The sequence below is a fragment of the Typopeltis vanoorti genome, chromosome 15 (genome assembly GCF_054136105.1).
Source record: "Typopeltis vanoorti isolate ZY-2024b chromosome 15, IOZ_Tvanoo_1.0, whole genome shotgun sequence".
In the NCBI taxonomy this organism is placed as follows: domain Eukaryota; kingdom Metazoa; phylum Arthropoda; class Arachnida; order Uropygi; family Thelyphonidae; genus Typopeltis; species Typopeltis vanoorti.
Genome location: NC_143563.1, coordinates 79,673,570 through 79,686,812, shown reverse-complemented (window position 1 = coordinate 79,686,812; position 13,243 = coordinate 79,673,570). Strand labels below are relative to the sequence as shown.

Here is a 13,243-nt window from a genome sequence, read left to right as displayed (position 1 = left end):
GAGAAGCAGCTAAAGAATTGTCAGTACCCTTGACCATTTTGTTTAATTTGAGTCTCGGGTCTGGGTTAGTCCCGAGCGGGTGGAAAGAGGGGAAAATAGTTCCACTGCATAAAGGTGGTTCCAAGACTGCTGTAGTAAATTACCGACCGATTAGCATATCAGGAATCATTGTCAAGGTCTTAGAGAAAATAGTCAAGAGGAAAATACAAGATTGGATAGAAGAAAATGGGATACTGTATCGGGGACAGCATGGTTTTGTGAAGGGTAGGTCATGCCTCAGTAACTTGCTCACGTATTATAACGCAGTGACGGCTGAACTGGATAAGGGTAATGGGTTTACGGTGATTCTACTGGACCTTGCCAAGGCCTTTGACAGGATTCCACATGGAATTCTAATCAGTAAATTGCAGCATATGGGATTGGACATAGGGTTGGTGAGATGGATAGGAGGGTGGTTGACGGAGAGATATCAGAGAGTGGTTTACTCGGGAGTAGAGTCCACAAGACGGACTGTGACTAGTGGTGTGCCACAAGGATCTGTTCTTGGACCACTGCTGTTTAATTTGTTCATAAATGATATAGGAAATGATCTGAGAGGAACAGTTCATTTGTTTGCGGATGATGCGAAGTTGGGTAGGGCAATAGTGAATGCAGATGACGTCAAAATTTTGCAGGATGATTTGGATAGATTGGAGGTCTGGGCTAAGGAGAATGGATGTCAGTTTAATGTGGCAAAATGTAAGGTTATGCATTTTGGGGTGAAAAGATTGGCAGCAGTTTACTGCGTTGGTGGAACCGTGCTCCAGGAAATTGATGAGGCACGAGATTTAGGAGTGTTGGTAGATAAGGAATTGAAATTTAGGGGACACATTGCAAAAGTAACCAAAACAGCTCATCAAATCACTTGGTTGCTGAAGAATACGATGACAAGCAGAGACAAGCAGGTTATTGTTCCTCTGTATCGAGCCTTGATAAGACCCCATCTAGACTACTGTGCTCAGATTTGGTCACCTAGATTTCTTCTTGATGGGGAGGAGGTGGAGAGGATCCAGAGGCGAGTGACCAAGATGATAGCAGGTCTGTGGAATGAACCGTATGAGAACAGGTTGAGGATTTGTGGGTTCCAAAAATTGGTTGATAGGCAGAGGAGGGGAGATATGATTGAGACATTCAAATTACTGAAGGGTTTCTATAAAATTAATTCAGAAGATATTTTTGAGAACAGGGCTGGTTTTGGGAGGACTAGGGGACATCCATGGAAACTGGGCAAAAGTGTAGTTAGTAAAGGTGTTAGATCTGGGTTCTTTACTTTTAGAGTAGTGAATGAGTGGAATGCGCTCCCTGAGTCTGTGGTGGATGCTGTGACAGTGAATGAGTTTAAGGCGAGGTATGATAGATACTGTATGAATGTCAAATAGTTGTGATGAATATGATTTGGGGCCTCCCTCGATGAGTCCAATGACTCCCTGGAGTTGCCCGTAATAATAGTAATAATATGCCAGAGCAAATAAGGACAACAAATCTGAGTGGGATAGTTACTATAAGGCATCAAGGTAGGGTTGGGGCTAATGGGGGTCTTAAATTCATGTACACTAATACTAGGAGTATTAGGAACAAGAAGGAAGAGCTTTTGGCCATGGTTGGCACTTCCAGACCACAGGTTATAGGTATTAGTGAAAAATGGCTGACTGTAGATGATATAACTAGTGGGATTGAATGTGATGGGTATAGTGTGTTCAGGAATGACAGAGAGAATAAAATGGGGGGAGGAGTATTGTTGATGATAGCTGATGAGCTCCAGCCAAGGAGAATAGAAGTTGAATTGCAGGATAGAGAAAAGAGCACAATTGAGGCCATTTGGTGTGAGATTGTGGCTAGCAGAACTAAATATACAATTGGGTGCTGCTATAGACCAGGTGATGGAAAAGATGGTGGTGACAGTATGCACAAGCAAATAGAAGAAATGGGTGGAAGGAGGGTGATTATTATGGGAGATTTCAACTATGGTCGCATTGATTGGAGTGAGGAGAGGACACACGGGAGGAAGGAACTGGGTTTTATGCGGTTATTAAGGGATAACTATCTGCGACAGTATGTAATGGAAAATACTAGGGGTCAGAGAGTGCTTGACCTAGTAATTACATCTGAGGATTTGGCTGTAACAAATATGACCACATTGCCACCAATCGGTGAGAGTGATCATAGGGTCTTAACTTGGGAGGTGGCTAAAGGTGTAGAATTTTCAATTAAGACAGGGTACATGTGGAATTATCGGGCTGGAAAGTATGACAAGCTTAGGAGTTTGATTGGTTCAGTGCCATGGCATGTACAACTGCAAGGACTAGAAGTTGATAGTGCATGGGAGGTAGTTAAGAAGTGCTTGCATGAAGCAATGGCTGACTGTATACCTAGAGTCCGAATAATAAATCAAGTAGGGGTTAAATGGATGAATAACACCATTAAGCTTGAGTTGCAAATAAAGAAACAACTATGGAGGGAATTTAAGGAGAAGGGTGACTGGCAGGCACATGAACGGTATAAAGCGCAGGCCAGAAGGGTGACGAGTGTGGTAAGAAAAGCAAAAAAGGATTACGAAAGAACATTGGCCATGCAGGCTAATGAGAATCCTAAACAGTTTTTTAGATATGTAGCAAGTTAAAGGAAAAATGTACATGGCAGATTGATTTTAAAGAATGCCGATGGTAGGGAGGTAACTGAATCAGTTGAGATAGTTGAGTTACTGAGTGAGCACTTTGCAAAAGTATATCATCCAGGTGGTGACATTGCAGAAACGAATAAACCAGTAGATTATACGGGAATTGTGGTTAATGAAGTGGAGGTGAGTAGTCTATTGCATAACCTCAATGTCAATACATCTGTGGGATTGGATGGTATACCAGCTCGTGTTGTACGAGAAGCAGCTAAAGAATTGTCAGTACCCTTGACTATTTTGTTTAATTTGAGTCTCGGGTCTGGGTTAGTCCCGAGCGGGTGGAAAGAGGGGAAAATAATTCCACTGCATAAAGGTGGTTCCAAGACTGCTGTTGTAAATTACCGACCGATTAGCATATCAGGAATCATTGTCAAGGTCTTAGAGAAATTAGTCAAGAAAAGAATACAGGATTGGATAGATGAAAATGGGATATTGTATGGGGGACAACATGGTTTTGTGAAGGGTAGATCATGCCTCAGTAACTTGCTCACGTTTTATAACACAGTGACGGCTGAACTGGATAGGGGTAATGGGTTTACAGTGATACTACTGGACCTTGCCAAGGCCTTTGATAGGATACCACATGGAACCCTAATCAGTAAACTGGAGCAGATGGGTATAGATATAGGGTTGGTGAGATGGATAAGAGGGTGGTTGAAGGAGAGATATCAAAGAGTGGTTTATTCAGGAGTGGAGTCTAAAAGACGTCTTGTGACTAGTGGAGTGCCACAGGGCTCTGTTCTTGGACCTCTGCTTTTCAATTTGTTCATCAATGATATTGGAAAGGATCTGAGAGGAAGTGTTCACTTGTTTGCTGATGATGCAAAGTTGGGTAGAGCAATTGTGAGTGCACAGGATGTCAAAATTTTACAGGATGATTTGGATAGTTTGGAGGACTGGGCTAGTAAAAATGGATGTCAATTTAATGTGGCAAAGTGTAAGGTTATGCACTTTGGGGTGAAAAGAATAGCAGCAGTATATCGCATTGGTGGAACCATTCTCCAGGAGATTGATGAGGCCAGGGATTTGGGAGTGTTGGTGGATAGGGAGTTGAAGTTTAGGGGGCACATTGCAAAAGTGACTAAAACAGCTCACCAAATCACTTGGCTTCTGAAAAATACTTTAACATGCAGAGACGAACAAGTTGTTGTTCCTCTGTATCGAGCCTTGATAAGACCCCATCTGGACTTCTGTGCCCAGCTATGATCACCAGGGTTTCTTCGTGATGGGGAGGAAGTGGAGAGGGTCCAGAGATGAATGACCAAGATGATAGCAGGTCTGTGGAATGAACCTTATGAGAATAGGTTGAAGATTTGTGGGTTGCAGAAATTGGACGATAGGCGAAGGAGGGGTGATATGATTGAGACATTCAAATTACTGAACTGTTTTTATAAGATTGATCCAGAAGATATTTTTGAAAATATGACTGGTGGTGGGAGGACTAGGGGCCATGCATGGAAGCTGGGCAAGAGCATGGTTGACAAGGGTGTTAGAGCTAGGTTCTTCACTTGGAGAGTGGTAAATGAGTGGAATAAGCTTCCAGAGTCTGTTGTGGGTGCTACGACCATGAATGAGTTCAAGGCAAGGTATGATAGATACTGTGTGAATGTTGAATAGTTGTTCTTGACATGATGTTAGGGCCTCCCTCGATGAGTCTGTCGACTCCTTGGAGTTTCCCGGAACAACAACAATAATAATAATAATAATATTCCATAGTCATTCTTCCTCTTACTGGCCATTTAATGAAAGAACTCTTCGGGATTTCCTTTAGCTTAGTCAGCTAGATTCTTTTCATATTATGATTTTTCCTTCCTTGCCATAGTGGTCATTTTTCTCTTTATATACCCTCCACAACAGTTTCTCCTTCTGCAGCTTATGCTTAATGATATTTACTCATCCATCTAATTCCTGATTATCCTTACCCTAGGTATACAATTTAATACTGCTTCCTGCAGATGACCTGTAACTATGTCCAGTACAATGCTAACATCCTTACCCTGCAGTGTTTGATGCCATGATACAGATTTAAGCTTCTTCCTAAGCATGTCGTAATCACCTGCCTTAGTTCCACAAATATTCCTTCTTGATAGAATATTCCTCATGTTTTACAATCTTCCAAGTCAAAACTGCATGGTGGTCACTTTCACCAGTTGGAGGCAATGTTGTCAATTTGGTTATGGATAGCTCTTCTGATCCTATGATCAGGTCCAATACTCTCCCACCCCTGGTCCCCTCCATCACATGCTGCCTTAAGTAATTATCTCTCAGCAGGTGTATAAATTCCATTTCCTTTCTGCCATGTGATCTTTCTTCCTTCTAGTCTATATCTTCATAGTTGAAGTCCCCCATAATAATAACTTGACCTGTACTCATTGTACTAATTTGGTGATGCATGTCTTCCAGATCATCTGTGAAACTCCCTGGCCTGTAGCAATGTTGTGTTGTTGTGGTTATAGCCTTTCGGCTGTTTAGGGCCTCTATATATTTGCCACCATCTAGGGAAATGACCGTGAGCAAGGTAGTTTCCCGCTGCCTTCCTTACCATACTATGAATGTATCCTGTGTGTTTGTGCGGCTGGTTTGCCTGCTCCCATAGCAATCTTGTCTTGTCAGATGTCATCTCCTTCCAGGAGATTGACTACCATGAGCCTCCACCATGTACAGTTTTATGCTTCTCTTTTGCATTCTTCATAGGACAAAAAAGGTCCAGTCCTTAATATTTCCCATCCAATCTGCTCTTTGTCTTCCACTTCTTTTTTTTCCTTGTTCTAGAAGTGTTTTTTGTAGAGATCTGTGACTAAGGTAAGTGGTTTTCCTTTTCTTAATACTTTTCAACAGATTCCTATCTTCTCTGATCATCTCTAATATTTCTAAATTAGTTTTTTTTGGCAGTCCATGGGACTCTTAAGAATTCTTCTGAGGATCCACATCTCAAATGCTTTTAGTTTATTTTTGCAGTATTTTGATATTGTCCAGGTTTCTGCTCCATATATCAGTTTTAACCTTACTTAGCATTTGGGCAGTTTAATTCATGTTTTTGTGTAAATTTCCTTGCGATCAGAATGTTTTTCATTCTAATGATGGTTAATCTAGCAATTTCTATTCTTCTTAGTATTTCCGTATCACACTTTCCATTCGCTGTAATTAGTTGACTCAAATATATATAACTCTCTACTTAATAATAAATTTAGTTTAATCCTTTATCCAAGTATGAGCAAACAAAGTTTGCGCCTGAAAATATCTTCAGGACCGAGGTAAGGTAGTACAACACCAGGCAACTCAGAGCAAAGGTGGACCAAGCTAACATCACTCCCATCTCATCTCAATATCTCCCATAATGCAAAACACATCTCCTTGTAGATATGTTTATTGTTATGCATTAAGGGAAGGACCACTACCCAGACTGGTTTCGACCTTTATTGAGGTCTCGTCATAAGGTGGCACACACCCTTTGGCAACTTCTGTAGGTAAAGATGACCTCTTCGTTGCTTCTGCCTTGGTATCTCCACTTCTGGGCCTGGCTCCCACTGACGAGACCACAATAATGGTCAACCGGTCTGGGCAGTGGCCCTTCCCTTAATGCATAACATTATACATATTCGCAAGGAGATGTGTTTTGCATTATGGGAGATAGGAGTGATGTTAGCTTGGTCCACCTTTGCTCCGAGTTTCCTAGTGTTGTACTACCTTACCTCAGTCCTGAAGATATTTTCAGGCGCAAGCTTTGTTTGCTCATACTTGGATAAAGGATTAAACTAAATTTATTATTAAGTATAAAATAAACTTTCAACATCTCTACTTGATCTAAAGTATTTCCTCTGATCTTAATATTTATATCGGGTATTTTCCCTTTTTCTTTTGTTATCAGCATGGTTTTAGTTTTTTTGAAGTTGAAATTAAGTCCATATTTTTCACTTAGCTTCAGTTTCTCTTCTAGTAGGTTTTGAAGATCTTTTTTTTATTTTCAGCTGGTAGTACTGTATCATTTGCATATCTTAAGTTGTTTATATTCCTGCCTCCTATGCTGACTTTAAATTTTTCTAATTGCTGGAAGATATTTTCGGTATAAAGGTTAAACAACATAGGAGAAAGAACACAGTCTGATGCCCTTCTTTACTGGAAATTCCTCCTCGATTTCTCCTGATATTTTTATTGAGGCAGTTTGCTCCCAATATAGATTTATCAGTAATCTGGTATCTTTACCATCTACTCCTAAATTTCTGATGCATTTGATTAGTTGTTCATGTTGTATATTGTCAAAGGCCTTTGTGTAGTCAATAAAACATAAGTAGACTTCTTTCTGCTTCTCCAGATATCTTTCTATAATAGTTCTAATGTTGAAGAGTCCTTTTCTAGTTACTTTATTTTCCTGAAAACCAGATTGTGTTTCATTAATTTCCATTTTGATTTTATGTTTATTTCTTTCTAGGATGATATATAACATAACTTTTGCTATCTGACTGATCAGACTGATATTGTTCTGTACTCTTCACATTTAATTCTCTTCGATTTTTTAGGTATTGGTAGGAACGTTGAGTGCTTAAAATCTTTTGGCAGGTGTCCAGTTTCATATATTTTGTTACATATGTCAGTCAGTGATCTTATATTCTTATCACATAAAGCCTTTAGATGTTCTGCCATAATTCCATCCATTCCTGGAGTTTTTCCTGGTTTCAGTTTCCTAATGGCATTTGTTACTTCCCAAGTAAGAATAGTAGGTCCCTCCAATTCTTCTTGCATTGGCTTATCTATTCTATCATGATTGTAGAGTTCCTTTGAATACTCTACCCATCTATCCCTTATTTTGTCTTTCTCCATTAAGATGTTTCCACTGGTATCTTTAATGAAATGAGAGCCTATCCTTTTGCTAGATTCTCTAATTAGCTTCCTAACTTTTTTATGAAGTTCTCTGGTTTTATGCTTTTTGCCCAGAAGTTCAATTTCCTTGCATTTGTTGTTGAGCCATAGTTCTTTTGCAATCATACATTCTTTCCTGATCTCCTTGTTTAAGTTATGTATTCAGGATGATTTTTGTGTTTCTTTCCTCCATCATTTTCAGTATCTTGTCATTCATCCAGGGTTTACTCATCTTCTCAAATTTTGGAATTGTTTGTTTTACTGCCTTTTTTATGCCCTCTTTAAATTTCTGCCATCTATCCTCAATATCTCATCTTTAGGGTAAGGATACTTGGTGGAATCAGGAACATTAACAGCAGTGGATTGTGCCAGTTCCTTTAAAAATTTATCTTGTATTTCTTGATTTTAAGGGAGCCAAGATCATCTTTTTCTATGTTTATAGGTTTCATTGTTTTCTTTAATTTTATTGCTGCTTTAATGACCACAGGATTGTGGTCTGATCCAATATCAGCCCCTGGATATTTAGCAATACTTTATTTAGCTGCCCTCTCTAGCAGGGTGGCTAAATAAAGTATTTACTATTACCAGATTGTTTTCTTCATAGAACTGTATTAATCTTTCTCCTCTTGGATTTCTATGTCTCAGGCCCTGATTTCCCATGCAGGAAGAGATTTTTTCTGAGCCTACTTTAGCATTTAGATCTCCCATAATGATATGTCATCTAATTTAGTGTTGTTAAGTGCATTTTGAATGCCTTCATAGAAACATTCTACATCTTCATCTGGGTAATCAGAAGTAGGTGCATATATTTGGACAATAAAAATATTAAAAGGTTGAGCTGCAATTTTCAATGCAATTATCCTGTCACTTTTGGGCCAAAATTCAAGTAAAGATTGTGCAATCTTATTTTTTAGTACAAATGCTACTCCATTCCTATGACTGTCTCCACATGAGTATATAATTGAATGACTCTTTCTGTTTATTTTTCCACTATTTGTCCATTTGACTTCACTGATACCAGCAATGTCAATTTTCATTGCTTCAAGTTCTTGTATAAGGTTATCTAACTTCCCAGCTTCATATAAGGTCCTTACATTCCAAGTTGCAAGCCTTAAGAGAAGATTCTTGGTTTTCATATGTGAAGGATCAGGAGATACCCTCTGGAGGGTTTAAGGTATCTTCATCATATGCTATTTTTATAGTATCTGTCTTACGTTCCCGAGTTTCTTTCTCTTCTTCCTTATCATGTTTCCAAGAGACAAAAGTTGCAGAGGATCCAACCTTGTCTCTGTTGCTTAAATCCAACATAGTTCTCTGACTAAAATTAACACATATGAACCACAGTAGTAGGTTTTTTATTACGTAAATATTTCGTCCTAGGTATCTTAGGACATCATCAGTACAGTAGAACAATACTAGGAATGACACAAAGGATAGGGTGCGTACGTACAATGGAATCCAAATTGCGTGCAGTGGCACGTTGCAGCCTGAACTGAAATTAGATTAAATTGAATTAAATTAAATAAAAATTAAATTGCAGTTAAGTTGTTTTAACACAATTTTGTATGACAATTTCCCATACTTTAAGGATGGCAAGAACATCATTGCGGTTTAGATTTGGTCTGTGATGTAGGGCTTCAGCACTTTCTTTATATAAGCGTTCATATTTATATTAAGATCTGTGTAGGAATTTTGCCTTTTCCCAGTGGATCTTGTAGTTTGGGTTTTCAACTCCATGTTGAGCGAGGCCTGATTTTTGTGGTTTGATGAGGCGGATATGGTCTTGATGTTCCGAAATGTGTTTAAAAACTGATCTGCCTGTCTGTCCATAATAAGAGAGTTTACAGGAGCATGGAACCTCGTATACACCAAGTAGTAGAATAAGTGTATGTCTTTGTCTTTGGACGAAGTTAACAGGTTGTGGATCTGGTTGATGGGTTTGTAGGTGGCAGTAAGATTGTATTTCTTCATAATTTTCGAGAGCCGTTCGGAGATGCCTTTGATATAAGGTATGGGAATCCTATGGGCTTGTCTAGGTTGATGTGTACAGAAGTTGCTAATGATTTTTTGAGTTGTTTTGAGATTGTATCCATTTAGAGTAGCTATGTTTTTGATTATTTCCAATTCTTGTTTTAGAGAATCCTCGGAGGAGCAAAATCTGTGTGCTCTGGTTACCAATGATTTAATGATGCCAAATTTTTGAGAGGGATGGTGAGCAGAAGTATGGTGAATGTAGGGACCTGAAAATGTCGGCTTGTGAAAGACAGAGGTGGAGATGGAACCGTCTTCTTTTCTTTGGATGTGTAAATCCAGAAAGAGGATGCCCTGTGGGGATTCTTTTTCTAATGTAAATTTGATGCGTGGATGAATGAAGAAAAAATCAGCCTTCTTCATCCAAGCATCAAATTTACATTAGAAAAAAAATCCCCTCAGGGCATCCCCTTTCTGGATTTACACATCCAAAGAAAAGAAGACGGTTCCATCTCCACCTCTGTCTTTCGCAAGCCAAGATTTTCAGGTCCCTACATTCACCATACTTCTGCTCACCATCCCTCTCAAAAATTTGGCATCATTAAATCATTGGTAACCAGAGCACACAGATTTTGCTCCTCAGAGGATTCTCTAAAACAAGAATTGGAAATAATCAAAAACACAGCTACTCTAAATGGATACAATCTCAAAACAACTCAAAAAATCATCAACAACTTCTCTACACATCAACCTGGACAAGAACAAGCCCATAGGCTTCCCATACCTTATATCAAAGGCATCTCTGAACGGCTCTCGAAAATTATGAAGAAATACAATCTTACTGCCACCTACAAACCCATCAGCCAGGTCCACAACCTGTTACCTTTGCCCAAAGACAAACTTTCACCTATGCTACTACCTGGTGTATACGAGGTTCCATGCTCCTGTAAACTCTCTTATTATGGACAGACAGGCAGATCAGTTTTTAAACACATTTCAGAACATCAAGACCATATCCGCCTCATCAAACCACAAGATCCACTGTCTTCATATAAATATGAACGCTTATATAAAGAAAGTGCTGAAGCCCTACTTCTCAGACCAAATCTAAACTGCAATGATGTTCTTGCCATTCCTAAAGTATGGGAAATTGTCATACAAAATTGTGTTAAAATAACTTAACTGTAATTTAATTTTAATTTAATTTAATTAATTTAATTCAGTTTAATCTAATTTAAGTTCAGGCCGAAACGCGCCACTGCACGCAATTTGGATTCCATTGTACGTACGCACCCTATCCTTTGTGTCATTCCTAGTATTGTTCTGCTGTATTGATGATGTCCTAAGATACCTAGGACGAAATATTTACATAATAAAAAACCTACTACTGTGGTTCACATCTGTTAATTTTAGTCATGAATTCTCCACAATCAAAACATAGTTCTCTGTTTCATGGTTTACTATGGAAGAATACGTGGTGAGGTTCCTTTCTCTTCCACGGTGACTGCCCGCATCTCTGTTTTGTCTCGGAGTATGCCTAGACTATGTCACATAGTTTGCTGTCATGCCTTCACTACCATTGTCAAATTAAATTTTGGGCATCTCCTTGTTGCACTTGAAGACATTCCAGTCTTCAAGTGCAACAAGGAGGAGACCCTCTCCTTCACTACAGCATAAAATGCTGATACCCTCACTTTGTTTTGCATGCCAGTCGAGGCACAGTCCCAGGGTGTGGTCACTGGTGCACAGCTACTTAGAGCCATAAATGAGAGTTGCATGAGCAGTGGGGGACCAATTCCACCCGACTACCAAATATTTTCATGCAATTACTGAGCAGGCAGAGGTGCTACCCCTACTACCCTGGTCTTAATCTTACACCAGATTGCTTCAAATGAACAGCCACCCTCCTGTCTGTCTCTTATTCTGTTTGGCTGCAGTTCATCTGCTATTATCAGCAGTACCCCCCCCCCCTCCCTCCATCCTATCTTCTCTATCTTCCCTGAAAATACTAACCCTTCACACTTTATTCCTGTAACTACATCATCTGCCATTAGCCAAGTCTCACAAATGCCTATAATGTTTGAAGTTGCACTAACGAATGCCCAAAATCCCCCCCCCCCCCCTTGTTCCTGATATTTGTGGCATTAGTATACAGAAATGGCAGCATCCATTTATTCCCCCCATCCACCTTTACTTTCTGAATTGACTACCCTATTCGGTATTTTTTGCTTGAGAGACTAGATTCCTCACTTGGTCATTCTCACACTCACTTACTTCATTGGTACCTTCACACAAACTCACTTGCTTCCACCCTAATTGCTTAAATTTCCCTGAATTTGCATGTTAGCATGCTCAGTGAACAAAGCTCTCTCCAGACACCTAACATCAAACCATTCATATGCAGTCCATCCACATTGTACAAATCCTTCTTTCCGTCAAACAGAAACCACAGATCCACAAATTCTACATCATTCCTTTTGCACAATCTATGTATAGACTGGCTATTAAAGCCCTCCTTCTCAGGTCGCCTCTATCATAGCGTAGTAGGAGACTTGATCTTCTTGCCCTTCAGTTTTGCCTCTTCTAACAAATCCTTTATATCCTTCCTCATAGAATACTTCTCGTCTCTCACATCATTAGTACCAACCAAGACAATCATTTCCTTCAACTTACCTTTTTTGCATCCGGATGGTGTGGCTACTATCGTAAATTTTTGCTTCCGGGAAACACAATTTTGTCATACTTTCGTTAAGTACTCCCCTGATTATTGAGTCTCCATACATAATTTTCTCCTTAACTTGTTTTTCTTGTTTGTTCAGTCGGTCTTTATTATTCTTTCAGATCACTTGCTTCTTTCTTTTTTTCAGCCCTGCTTACTCTTGCTGCATCTTCAGATTTTCAATTCCACACTTTTGCCCTATGAAGGATAACATTTAAGCACACTGTTTCTTTATTGAAATCCATTTCATTCTCCTCTATTTCCATGTATGCACATTCGACATCATTAACATCATTTTCCATCTTATCATCAGTATTTGTTTTGTTCTTGTCGTCTAAGACGCTCACTTTTAAAACACTTAATGCATACTCTCTCTCTCTCTCTCCAGTTTCAATTTTCCTCCACATATTCTTTAATTTTCTTGATGCATACATTTTGCATACACTTCACTGAATAATATCCTGCAAATTCAAATCACCAGACAGCGTGATTCTTGCCGCCATTGTTTGTCGTGTTGGTGCCATGCCAACAGTATCATAATAAATATCACAATATTTATTAAATATTAGCTTATTTTATTATTAGTGTTATTATTAATTTATCTATTATTAAATTTTACAAATACATTTATAAAAATTAGCTGAATATTTACTCCAAAACCTTATTAATTGTTCTGAAATAGGCACAAATCTTAGAGATTCTTCTTCAACAATGAAAAAATTCCCGCATCTACAAATATAGTAATCCGAGTCTCCAAGATATTTGGGTCATTCTCTTTCCACGGAATCTTGATTCTTCTCCAAGTGTTGTGCTTGTGTACTGTAGTAACACTATCTCATAATTTTTGTTGGTTACAACTGTGACTTTACCAGACCTCTAGTCCATCAACAAACATCACCTCTCAGAATGCATATACTTATGCATTCTGAGAGGTGAATAAGTATATTTGTTCATAAAACAAGTATACTTATACAAATCAACTT

General features: G+C 38.9%; 1 protein-coding gene across 1 annotated transcript in view; it reads left to right on the top strand.

The window, feature by feature from the left end:
* aralar1 (calcium-binding mitochondrial carrier protein aralar1) overlaps nucleotides 1-13,243 on the top strand; it is a 510,219-nt gene that overhangs the window by 384,145 nt on the left and 112,831 nt on the right. The window lies entirely within an intron of this gene.